The sequence below is a fragment of the Adiantum capillus-veneris genome, chromosome 11, assembly GCF_014529385.1.
Source record: "Adiantum capillus-veneris isolate H3 chromosome 11, ASM1452938v2, whole genome shotgun sequence".
In the NCBI taxonomy this organism is placed as follows: Eukaryota; Viridiplantae; Streptophyta; class Polypodiopsida; order Polypodiales; family Pteridaceae; genus Adiantum; species Adiantum capillus-veneris.
Window position 1 is genome coordinate 707,201 of NC_140941.1, and position 13,203 is coordinate 720,403.

A 13,203-nucleotide genomic window follows, 5' to 3' on the forward strand; every position below is an offset into this window, starting at 1 on the left:
TTATAGCCATATCTGCACAGACGCCATAGTATATCCTATACACCTGTATGGTACATAATGAAATAACCTGCAATATGAATTAACCTGCAAACACATTGCCTATTTCCTCGCAATTTTGTATGGTCAAACCATATGCCAAACGTGCAAAGTCTCAATATGAAACTGAGCAATTATGAAAGCCGTGCTTCACATAAATACTTCTATGCTCATAGCGTAGAGATATGCTTTCCAATTTACAGAGCAATAGAAAGTCCACGTTGTTGAGCATTTACTGATAATCGACCTTGTTGAATTGGCCCCATGTACTGAAAAGCAGGAAAACTTGAAAAATATGTACTGTGTACCTGCTTGGCTTGATTACGTTGTCTTTGGGATATACGTAAATATTGTCCTTGACATATATGTAGATATGGAGCCCTCCTTCTGGAATCCTTGCTTCCTCCAAGTCAACGACCATGCCCGGTCTTGCCCTTACTTGCTAGGTAACTTTGCCTTGTTGGAGCCTTGTTCGTTGTGAAAACATGATGGAAGTACCATCGTGCAGCTTATGATGGTGGTATATCGAAAGTAATTCCCACCACTCTGTGGTTTTGTCGAGAAAATGTACCCAAGGCATATAAATACTTACCTTAAGGGCACAAAGAAAGCGTAAACGAAGAAAATAAAAATAAAAAGAATTAATCGGCCATGCCAACATCTGTACCATACCCATTGCAGGCATTGCATGTACTTTCCTGAATGCGATTGAATAACATTACCAATTGGCAGCAACCTCGAAACCGTTAACCATTCGTGCATGTGTTTCCTGAAAACTTTTCGTCAAATACAAAAATTGTAAACTTTATTGAGATCCGTACCTCCCTTGCATGTCAATTTAATCAGTGGCATTTGGATGAATCTTCCAATCCTATGACAAGCTGGTCGTTTGTTATTTATGTGTAGATTGCTTCTCGAAACCGAGGAGCTTCCTTGCCACATGACTGGCATCCGAATTTCTGCTTGCATGTGACTGACAGCTTCTCAACTCGAGGCTGATTCCATGGTCATGATGTCCTGACATCATGCCGATGGATTTGCAAAGTGGCATTAGCCATCGACTTCATGATGTATTTGCTTGCCCTCCTTCTTTGAACGCTGCAGACTCGCCCTCCGTGCTATCCGTGTCCTTGCAAAACTGCAACATACCCTGCGCCATGTGCTATACCCTATTGGGTTAACTCGGGCGTGCGTACCTGGCTGCCATGGTTCAACTCCTGGGTTGGCTGAAGCTTTCCTCGTGTCCAATCGCCATACTGTAACATAGCCCGTGAGCCAACACCCCTAATTGGGGGTGGTTAAATTTAGGGCCAATTTACTTTTTAAAAAAAAATTAAATAAACTGTGTTGCCAAGCTTCCATGGTGTGTTGCCGCTACAGTGCAGGTGAAACTTGAACGCAGAGGGCGATGGGGTCCTCCCCGGGGCTTGCTCGCGTGTTGAAAAACATTCCTCAGGCCAAGGCGACCCTAGCGAGTCCATCAGGTCTCAGTTTCATGCAGGTCAAGGATGGGGTTAGCGGGCCTGCACACGGTCGGCACCGATCTTCGTTTCTCCTTGCAAGCATGCGTTCCCGCAGCCTTCTCCTTTCGGCTCTGCAGGGGGCAGTGCCCACGGCTCCCTTGCTCCTCCGAATGCAAGACATGCAAAAAGCCTCCAAACGTGAGAGCCACGCCCTCCATGGCTAGCAAGAGAGGACGGTTCTCCATGAACGACCGAGAGAGAGAGAGAGAGAGAGAGAGAGAGAGAGAGAGAGAGAGAGAGAGAGAGAGAGAGAGAGAGAGAGAGAGAGAGAGAGAGAGAGAGAGAGAGAGAGAGAGAGAGAGAGAGAGAGAGAGAGAGAGAGAGAGAGAGAGAGAGAGAGAGAGAGAGAGAGAGAGAGAGAGAGAGAGAAGAAAACCATGCTTTCTCCCCGCCATGGCTCCACCCTCCTTCCTCCTCTCCACCTTGATCTGATACCAATGTAACACCTAGGAGACTAAGACGTAGGATCCTCCTCCCTACCGCCCTTTATATAGGCCTAGCTCCTAGCTCTTGCCCTAAGCGGATCCCCAGTCCGCACTAGTCCAGTCCAGGCCCTTGGCTTAGGTCCCTGACCCCCTAGGTTGGGTCTTGCCCCGTAGGACCCTTATCGTGACAATGTATGTCATCTAACCTTTATTTGTCTTGGGGTCCTGGTAGAGCTGGGTAGTTCAGTCAGTTACGATGTTGCTTTTGTATGGTTTTTTGTCGGCCATAGTTTGGGCACTAGATAGAAAGTAACATCCTTCTCAACAGCCATTGGCACTCTCATCATGTGAATTCTCCATTTTGGGTGCTTTTCTAGCCATGCCATTCGCTATTTAGGTTGTCGCTCTTGTGGTTGAGCTTCTAGCATTTCTTGCTCAATGACGGCTTTTCTTCGAATACATTCACATTTGATCAGAGGAAAATGGAGAGAGCGGGTATACCATTCTTCGTTGATGGTTGTTGGTTTGAGGAGTTGCAAGTTGATAGAACGAAGAAGTCCGAATTTCCATTCCATTGACTTTCTCTAGTGCTCTTCCTCTGTTCTTGCAATTCTTGCTTTCATCTCCACTATTGCCTCTTTTGTCAAGCCATGAGCCCTTTCAGCTACTGTTTCATGCTCAGTGCTCTCTTCTAGTCTTGTCCTTTAAGTGGTACTTATCTCAGGGATTTCTTGTGTAGGGTGTTGATTTCCTTTGTCTCGACCCTTGCTTGATATCAGATGAGGGGCTTCAGAAGAGGACCTTTGTTGTTGGGTCTAGTGTGGTCCTTGCTGGCATCCCTCTCCTTTTGTGCATCATCATGTTCGCCCTGGTCATCATCTCCATGATCACTCATGTCGGTGACCTGTTGCTTGCAGTCAAGATTGGCCTGTAGGGCAGGTACTAAGGCTTTCATATCTTCATTTTCTTTCTATAGCTGCATTTTCACATGGAGACCCTTCTCTCAAGCTAAGGCAAGTTTAGTGGCATCTTGTCGCATTCTTTCTTGCACTTTGACAGCTCTCTCTAGTTTTGAAATCTGGGAAATGGCATTGAAAGGTGTTGTGCTGGTCTCTACTAGCCATGTCAACCACGACGCGGAATTGGGCCATTAATTCCTCCTCAACACTTACTAGTTAAATTTTAGATATGGCTAGTTGATTCTTTGTTGTGTCAGCTTGGTTGAGAACATGAGTGACGAGTGTTTGTAGATCTTTGATTACCTTTTTATGTGTGGCAATAGCCTGGTGGGTGTCAGCTATCTCTTCATAAGCTTCATATAGTTTTTGTTGTTGAGGAGGTAGCTGGCTCTTTGATTCTTGGGCTTGTTGCGTGGCAATCTAAGATTCTATAACTAAATCAATCATGTGTGTATGTAGCTTAGCATAAGCTTCAATAAGCTCACCTTGTAGTGTTAAGACTGCGTTTTGATATTGTGCGTGCTCTTGCATAGCCATAGTATACATGTCAGTTGCTACCCTTTCTAGTGCTTGGTAATAAGGGTCAATAATGCTCCATTGCCACGCAGAGGTGCTAGGAACTGGCCGTTAGATCTCCTCTGGGACCACATGAAGATTTTGTTGTTTCGAACAACTATCTTGATCCCTTAGTTCCTCCTGGTTGTCTTGGGCGTGTGATGTTTTTGGTTGAGACTCATGAGCTTGCGTTGTTTCATAATCAAAGTCCCCATGAGATTGGTTGTCAGATTCAGAGTGCGAGCTCTTTGTGAAGTTGTCAGACTCTGGTCTCTCCTCCGCCTTCTTTGCGTCTTCCGCAGCCTTCTATGCTTCTTCTTCTGCTAGCTTGGTTCTCTCCATTTGAGCCCACACCTCTTCCAATTACTCAACAATGACGAGAGTTTCTGATGGGTTTTTGGTGTAGATAGTGCGTGGCACCCATTTCTCAACAAAATCCCCTTTGTCAACTCTTGCTTCTTGAATTCTTTCGTCGGTAATCTCTATTCCGAGACTTGATTTTGGGCCTTCTCCTCTTTACCAGATTTAGGCGTAGGCATTGGTCTCTTAATTTTTCTATCTTCCTCCTCTTCTGCAAAATACTCTGACTCTTGCAACTTTCTTTTAGATCGTGTACAGGTAGTGGTTTGAAGAGAACCCGACTTTGTCATTTCTTCTTCACTTTCTTCTTCTTGGAGCTAGATCTAGCCATTTTAGGAAGGAGCTTCCGGTAAATCTTGGGCTGCTTTGATAGCTTGATAAGTATCCTGATCAAAACTTTTGGAGCTGTTAGATATGTAAGCTTGGTGTGTTTCTTCTTCTTTATGAGCAGTTTGAGCAGATCCTGGGTGTTATCAATAGGACCGGTGTGTTTTGTTGATAAGCCCAAGTGTATGCTATGGACATTGTATGGTTTGGTGTAGAATATCGGACAGGCCTTTTGTAGTCGATGTGGAAAAATTGCATGAACATTTTTTGCAACTTATTTGAATTTGGCCATAACTTGCTCGTTGTTACCTCGAATCGACTTCTAAAAATTCCTATCTCTTCCTGAAGTCCACGTAGCTATGTGTGGATTTTTCGGTAAATTTTTTGCTTTTGTCATCATTTATTGCTTAAAAAATTAATAGAAAGTAATAAAGTTAAAGAAAAATAGAAAATTTGACCTAAAAATTCTCAAAAATGGCTACATAATTAAAGAAAGTGGACTTTCAAAGAAAAGTCCTTATTTGCAAAAATTTTGCGCACTGCTCTACTTCTTATTATTAATTTTAGCCAAAAACCATATTATTTATGTATTTACACACACCTAAGGGCTGATCTCTAGTGTTTGTCCCTTGCTCTTGGATCTCTTGATCTTTCAAGGCACAAAATCAACAATTGTAGAAAAAGCGATAAATTTAACGCGAATTGTAACACAAAAGTAAAAAAAACAGTGCCCTTTTCTTTCTAATTTCAAGATTTGCATTCGGAATGCTTCAAGATGCCTCCCCCTCTCCGAGTAGGAGAGGGATGGGAATGGAGAGAGTTTTTGGAGGGAGCTTTTGATGAATTTTTGCAATACTTCTACTAGGGCAGTGTTGACACTGCAAAAGCTCTCGACATTGTGGTAGAAGATAGCTTTTAAGTGGTAGCTTTTCGAACTTTAAAACCACCATGTTATTCGCAATAACTTAAGACAGGAAGATAAATGTCACCTTATTAGGCCGTGATGTTTGCCATATAGAATAAAATTTCATATTCAGCATCTATCAAATTCTTTTGCACATCATGAAATTCGATTAAAATAATTTAATTAAAACTAAATTCGTAGTTGCAAGATGACAACTTAACACTTGGACACTCTATTGTACCATGACATTCATCTAGCAGAACAATGCTTACTCATCATATATTATCCACCACCCATAAAGTACACAAATTACAATAGTAATTCAGCCGTTACAGTTTGTGCCATACAAAATCGTATGCGCATCATGAAATCCAAACAAAATAATTTTATGAAAAATATCTTCTATGTCGCACGACGGCAGTTGAACACACGCAACATATCCTCATATGTCGCACGATGGCAGTTGAACACACACAACAGATCCTCATATGTCAGCTTGCTCTGATGATGGATAAACATATTGTGGTTCAAATACAAGCCAAAATAGCAAAGGAAGATGTAGTAAAGATGCTTGCAGACCATATATGGTTTGCTTTGTGCCACTTGCTCGACAAAGTCTCTACATGTACACATTGCACTATTGGCAACATGAACTTCATACCTATTTCCCCAAACTTGCGAGAAGATGTCTCCACCATGAGTTTTTCATGCTTTCCTAGAGTGTCAATTCAAGCCTCCATGGTTACAACAGATGCAATTCTCTTAGAGGCTTGAATTGACACTTCAGGTCGATAACGCACATTGATGGTTTCCTTAAGTACAATTTTCTTGACTATGAAGCCTCCTGTCTCCAGTTCCAATAGCTATGAAGCATTCAAATTTGTTTCCCTTCCAATGGCCAAGTGCTGGGGACTCTTGGAGGGCTCTGGGTGATTATGTTACAAATCCTCCATGTGTGATCCACACTGTCATTGCAAAACCACATAAATTGTGCCTTCAAACCGGTCCCTTGAACAATGTCATCCCCTCTCTCCCATGTGCGAATCCCCTAGAAGGATGGTGCAACTATACCCGCACCAGTGTTCTTTATATTTTTTCTGCATTTACCGAATCTAGAACCTAACCATCCTTGGCATTGAACCTTGCTTCCGTTCGGTATATGAAGGATTGCTCACCTTGTTTTATGAATGTCTGTCTCCTCCACTATCACCCCACCCTCGTGCTCTTCGGCCACATTATCTGTCTGCATGGATGCTTCATGGGGACCTCTACAACCTCACGAGATGTTCTGTGTGAGATATTCTCGTCGATGTGATGCATTCTCTTCCTCATAGTTAATTGTTATAGCATGTTTTTGCTTCCTGGCAATTGTATTATTATCTCCCTCCATTGCCAGTTTATGATCGAGTGGTGTAACTCCTAGCTTATCCTCAATGTCTCTAGCAATAGTTGTTGGACCGGTGCTCGGCCTTGTTGAGCTCTTCGACCTAGTTTTTCAGCTGAAGGTCCAGCTCCATGATATCTACCTTCGACAAAGATAGCATCTTTACACTTTGTAGCAGAGCGTTCGAGAGATTAAAAATGCAGGCATTGTACAAGCTCAACATTGCTTTGTTTCCCTCGCTAGTTAGCCAAATTGCGTGTTTTGTTTCAACAAGGTTTGTAGTCAGAATGTAAGACAAATCATCCACTTCCTGCAACATATCATAATTAAGGGATTGCATTAAAGCAACGTTGATCTCCATTAAAAGAAACCCTAGCATTCTTTTACCCCGACCAAGTGCTTTCTCCAGTGAGGATAACACACGTGCCACCAACTGAGCCAACAATCCATTTGCGACAAGTTACTTTGGAGCTGGTTCTTGTGGTCGAGGCTGTGGATTTGAAGCGGTGGATTCTGTATGAGGTGCTGGTTGTGGATTTTGAGTGTTGTCAGTGGTGGCAGTGGTGTCATCGTTGTGCATGGTGGTGTGCTCTTGTGTATTGTCCATGTTGTGCAAGATATGAGTGCGTGTACGTTTGGGCTTGAGAGGATCTTCTAAAATGTGTAAACAAGAAATGAACTTTAAGTTGTGAGTTTTGACTTATATAGTACTTAAACTTTTAAATATTTAAAAAAACTCAATAAAATCACTCAAAATTAAAAAAGAATCCAAAATACACAAAACTTGAACCATGGGATTAATAATCGTCGCCTTTACAAATCACTTTGTATGAAAATGCATGTTTACAATAGAAATGGTTAGTGTCAAAAGGAAATTAAATTTCCACCCAACGCCTGCCATCACGTCTCCTTGTCTCCAACCAGCATCGGAATCGATCTTTTGCACTCGAAGCATGATATGATTGTGATCCCCTCAAGTTAACCACTTTTTCTATTTTACATTTCAAACTTCTTTGTTCTCTTGTCTTCTTTCTCTCTCTCCCTGCTAAAACTCTGTAGAACCAATTGAACATCTCGTGAAGGGCATTGCTCTTTTTTCTTCCACCTCCAAGTCGTGTATTTTTAAAATACATTGCTTTTTCTTGATAGTGTGAGCACTCCATTCCTTGGCTGCTTCAAATGCCTAATGAACCATAAGTGTCGAGAAAAATGCACTGTGTGCAAAAAGAATGTGCTGAAAAAAAAACAAACTTCAGTTTCTCATATAGACGTATTTTGATTGAAAATATCAAATGTTCAACACACCATGTAATGTGTTATGTGTGTCTCCCCCCAAGCATCCACCATTTGTGCTGTAAAACTATTGATTACAAACTTTTGGGTGGATATCTCATCATCGGTTAGCTTTGCTTTTTCGAGAAGACGAAAAATATCATCAATAGACTGCCACACACGAGCATGCTTAATTCCTAGAGCTGCTTCATTACCTTTGTAGGTGGTAATGTCACAGACCTTTTTCCATAATTGAAACTCATTGGGACTTTGGGAGTTTGAATAGTTTGAAAGCAAATGTCTAGCTTTACTACCACCCATACATACTTTGTTAGGGCGATCTTGTGTACTTCCAAATGCCTTCTTGTCGTTTGATAGCTCAACTGCACCCCCATGTAGACCAACACTCGATAGAATAGATTCAAGTTCTTGTATACACTCTTCTCTTCTTTCTGTAGGCTCCATATTCCAAGAATAATTAATATGGATCATAAGCAACTTGTCAAGAATTCATAGACGGGCATGAAGGGTGCACACATGCCCATTTATCAGTGGTATTGGAAGAATAGGATCCCAATTTGGATCATCCATGTTTTGATTAGGGGGTACTTGCTGGTCACAACTGAGAATACCTTGAAACCATTGTTGTAGTGCTTTACCCACTGCTTGTGTAGTGGGTACACCTTTTGCAGAGTTGATTGCAACTTTGCCTCCCTTACCCTTACCACCTTTCGACTTGCTGGCCTTTGCACCCTTTCCATCAGTTCCCATTGAGACTTTACTATAGCAGCAATAAATGCATGGAAAGAGGGTCATTGCACCTTGCTTGCACCCTAACATACACTTGAGTGTTTTCAAGTCTCCTGCCAAATGCCACTCAACTTGGAACGTTCCAAGACCTGAAACATGCAATCTCTGTCCTTCTTGATGTTGTCAGATGACATCAACGGTTGCTGTGTGATTGAAATACCATTTCAGAGTCTCATGTGTCTCATATGGGAGATGAAAAGTTGCCAACCACCAAATATTTTTCTCTGACTGAACACCTAAACAAGTGTTTCCCTTCTCATTGGCATTTAGCTCCAGACCGACACCCCCCAAGGCCCTGCTTATCAACGTAACACTTACCCTTTCAAGCCGTTGACCTTTAACAACTTGGCACTCATCAAGCTTCATAACAAATATCACTTTCCCATCACACTCTTCTTGTGTCAACCCATAAAATCTTATCATTGACTCTTGGAGCTTCAACAAGTGAACATACACATTGTTGAACTTGTTGTAGTGAAAGAATTTGTTGTCTTCTAATGGCATGTCATCCTCAACATACTGAAATCTGACCAACAAGCTTCCAACATCATTATTGGCGCACTTTTTTGCAACACTGACACTGTAAGGCATTGGTAGAAAATGAAACAAACCTTTTGTTTGGTGATCGAGTGTGACACTTCTATACAAAGATTCACAGGCCTTGAAACTTATTCTTGCGCTGTCACACAACTCCATCATCTCCTGAGGTGACACAATGCTCTTTAGCTCATTGAAATACTTCTACCGCAAAAACAACAATACGGACCACATGGAGCACAACAACTTCCGCCCCTTCCAAGGTACCATGTAGGACCAAATAACGCAATCTTGGGGCAGGAAAAAGCTCAACCTGTGTTGGGACATCAACCTCCCTTACCCCATGAAAATAGGTCTATGGTAAGGATTTCTGAACCCATAGAACCACCTTCTGATCAGAGTATGGTCCAAGTAGTCTCATACCGGGAAGATTCAGACAATAGTTATGAGAGGGGATTTGATGGGAATGCATATGCTCCAGGGGGCATAATCCATGGATAATTCCAGAAGAGATGTCTGAACCCTTATACATAGCACAACCAACTAAAAACCATTACTTGATTGATGAGAATATGCTCATGTTCATGGAAAATGAGGGCTACAAACCTAAGGGCTACCCTCCTAGAGCAAGACAACAGATGGGGGCTCCACAAGCTTCTTCACCACCTGTAGGACCATGCTATGAATGTGGCGATGATCATTGGGCGAGGGTTTGTCCAAACAAAGGAGAATGGGTGAAACTTTTTGGATTCTGTGATGGTTGCATGACCAACCATTTCATTCCACACTGTCCAAAAAACCCTGAAAACAAAGGAAAAACAACCATGAACAAAATGGGGATTGTGCCAAGCTCAAGCGGATTAGAAATAGAACCAAGCATTCTGATAAACGCGATCACTAGAGTTCAAACATATGACACAGCAAGGAACATCCTAGCCAACCAAACAGAGATAGAAAACTTGTCTGTCCGAACCCCTAGAAAATCCTAAAACGAGACAAGATGAAAGCCAAAAGAGAAAAGGAAAAAATAGCATTGGAAACCAAATTACTAAAAACAGAGGAACAACTTCAAAGGGAAAGAGACCTTAAGGGAAACAACGAGATAAAAAAACCATCGGATCTACCATCAAGAGAGCCCTTATGGAATCATTAGTTCCTACGGCTCCAAAAATTGAGGTACTAATCCCAGAAAAGATTCAAGAGTTAGAGGGGCAGGGAATTGAAAAGAATAACCAACCAGATCTTGTAGAGGAAATACCATTGAATACGAGGGTGATAGCCAATACAACAGATGGAACGTATTCTCAAGGACCACTGCCGATTCCGAAAGTAGAAGAACAATGGCCTCAAGAGCAATGGGAACAGATCAGGAATAGAAAAGATGGAATTGCCACACTTGTGTCAGATCCCATCCTAGAAATCCACTTGGAGCATGAGCTCTACTCAAATGACATTAGATCACTGTATGGCGATGCAGGTACAACGATATTGGAAGATAGTAAACCGCAGTCGTTGAAGACTTTACCTTCACTTATTGGTTACCATGAAACTCGATCGAAGGTAAGGAAAGTACCATCTCAATGGAAAGCCAATCCTAAGATGATGGATACTAAAGCTCTTCACGACCTGATATCATCCCCTATCCGTTGTACACTGACTCTGTCAGAGTTATTGCATATCAGCTCGCATCTTTGGGATGAGGTCGGGAAAATTTTGAGAAAAATAGGGCTGTTAATTCACCCGAGGCTTCTCCAAACACACTAAAGACACAACCCCTGAAACAAACTAAACATGATCCAGTACCAGTAAACAAGGTAGGGGATTATTGTGAAGGTGAAGAAGGAAATACTACCCTGCCGGTGGAGTACAAAGAGGTCAAGTCGATAGCAATATTGGATATTGGTGCTGGAATAGCCATAGCTATCAAATCAATGTGGAAAAAATGGGGAAAACCTGGTCTCCAAAAGACGAGAATTAAGGTGATATGCCTTACCACAAAAGAGAGCAAATTAAGGTGGAGTCAGTCGGATATGTTTTGCCAAGAAAATTAAGGTGGAGTTAGACAAATTGAAGGACGCTGAGCTTATCTATGAGATTGAACACACTGATTGGGTGTCCCCGCTTGTGGTGGTACCCAAAAAGAATGGAAAACTGCGTGTTTGTTAAACCTCAAACAGGTAAATGTAGCCACCATCAGGGATAACTATCCACTACCAATAACAGATCATGTTATTGAGAGGGTAGCAGGAAAAGAGGCCTATAGTTTCTTGGATGGATTCTCAGGCTACAACCAGTTGACGATTAAAGTGGAAGATCAACATAAGACAGCTTTTGTGATAGAGTGGGGTGTATTTGCCTATAGGGTAATGCCTTTCGGCCTGACCAATGCCCTGGCTACATTTCAAAGACTAATGAGCCACGTATTCAAAATATATCTCAGACAATTTCTGGAGATTTAGATGGATGATCTTTGTGTTCATTCTCATCGACAAAGTGACCACATCACTCATTTGGGAAAAGTCTTTGAAAAATGTTGAACGTATCGTATCTGCTTAAACCCAAAAAAATGCGTCTTCATGGTAAGACAAGGTAAAATTTTGGGCCACATTGTGTCCAAAAATGGAATTTAACATGATCAAGAAAAGGTAAAAATAATTTCTGCACTACCGAGACCAATGAAGATGAAAGAAGTGCAAGCATTTAAGGGGCATTGTGGGTACATGTGTTTCGTATATATGTATGCTGTAATAGCTAAGCCATTGTACGCCCTCATTGCTAAGTTCGAATGGATGGAGGAATGTGAGCAGGCTTTCCAAAAATTGAAGCAACAATTAATTTCAGCTCCAATTTTGCAAGCCCTTGATTGGAGAAAAATCTTTCATATCCATGTGGATGCATCAACCTATGCCATCGGGTGCATATTAGCCGAGCCAGGAGAGAAGAAAATGGTTTTCCGATTTGCTACTCTAGTCGGCAACTAAACAACACAGAGAGAAATTATACCTCTACGGAAAAGAAGGTCTGGGAATGATCTATGCTGTCAAGAAATTTAGACACCACCTTCTAGCAAACAAGTTTGTCTTATTCGTGGATCACACAGAACTGCTATATCTAGTAAACAAACCTTGCAACACTGGAAAGGTATCATTTGATTTCCAAAATGTTGCCCAACATGGATCGTGATCCATGTACCTCCAACCCTAAATCCAGAGAAAATTGCTCAGTAGCATCCCCATATGCCCAGGAATAACCATCTTCATCGGAAGGTTTCAAGCAGTAGATGGAGAAATAGTAAAGGCCACAATCTTTCCATAGGAAATGTGGACTTTGCACCGAAAGCCAGAAGTGCAAGCAGGGGGCAGGTGCCTACAACTAGACAACTTCTTACTACTGCCTCCTTGGGGAACGGACTTCAGATGAGCTCACGAGCTCATAAGTTCAATTCAGTACAATGGGAAAGCAACTCTGACAGACAAGGATGGGGCAATCGTCAAGGTAAAGATCACAACGGAAATTATCAATGAAGCCCTCCATCTACCGCAAGGGATACACAATCTCTTGCATAAGACAAAGGCAATAGACAATGATAAAGCCTTCTTGAAGCAACGAGGCCACAAGATGACGTATCAAGACCCGATATACTCAAAAAATGAACTGCAATTGCGCCTTATATTGCAACATTTCAAGGTGCAAAAGCCACCCAGATATACCAAACCTTTGTTGCACATGGCCGTGGTAATGGCAATGGGCTTGGCTGAAGGCAGGGTGGTCAGTTGCGATTTTGGCAACTATCTTCTTGACACTATTGTGGAAGCAAACCTGAAAGGGAGTCAAAGAAGTAAAGCTTACATGAACGGAGGACCAATGCTAATACGTATTGCCTATCAGGCACTGGGAATGATCGAGGATCTACCACTTTCCAAAGCGCAGATAGATCTGATCCATAGACCTTAAAGAGCTGTAAGACTAGTGGTAGGATCTTCTACAAGGCCAAAACCAGAAGTCAAACAGATGAGGCAAAGCGCACCATTAAAGGATTCTGACAGTGAGAAGACCGAGTCAGATGATCAGAGTAACCATGAAGAAGGTTCCCAACCAAGAGACACTCCCT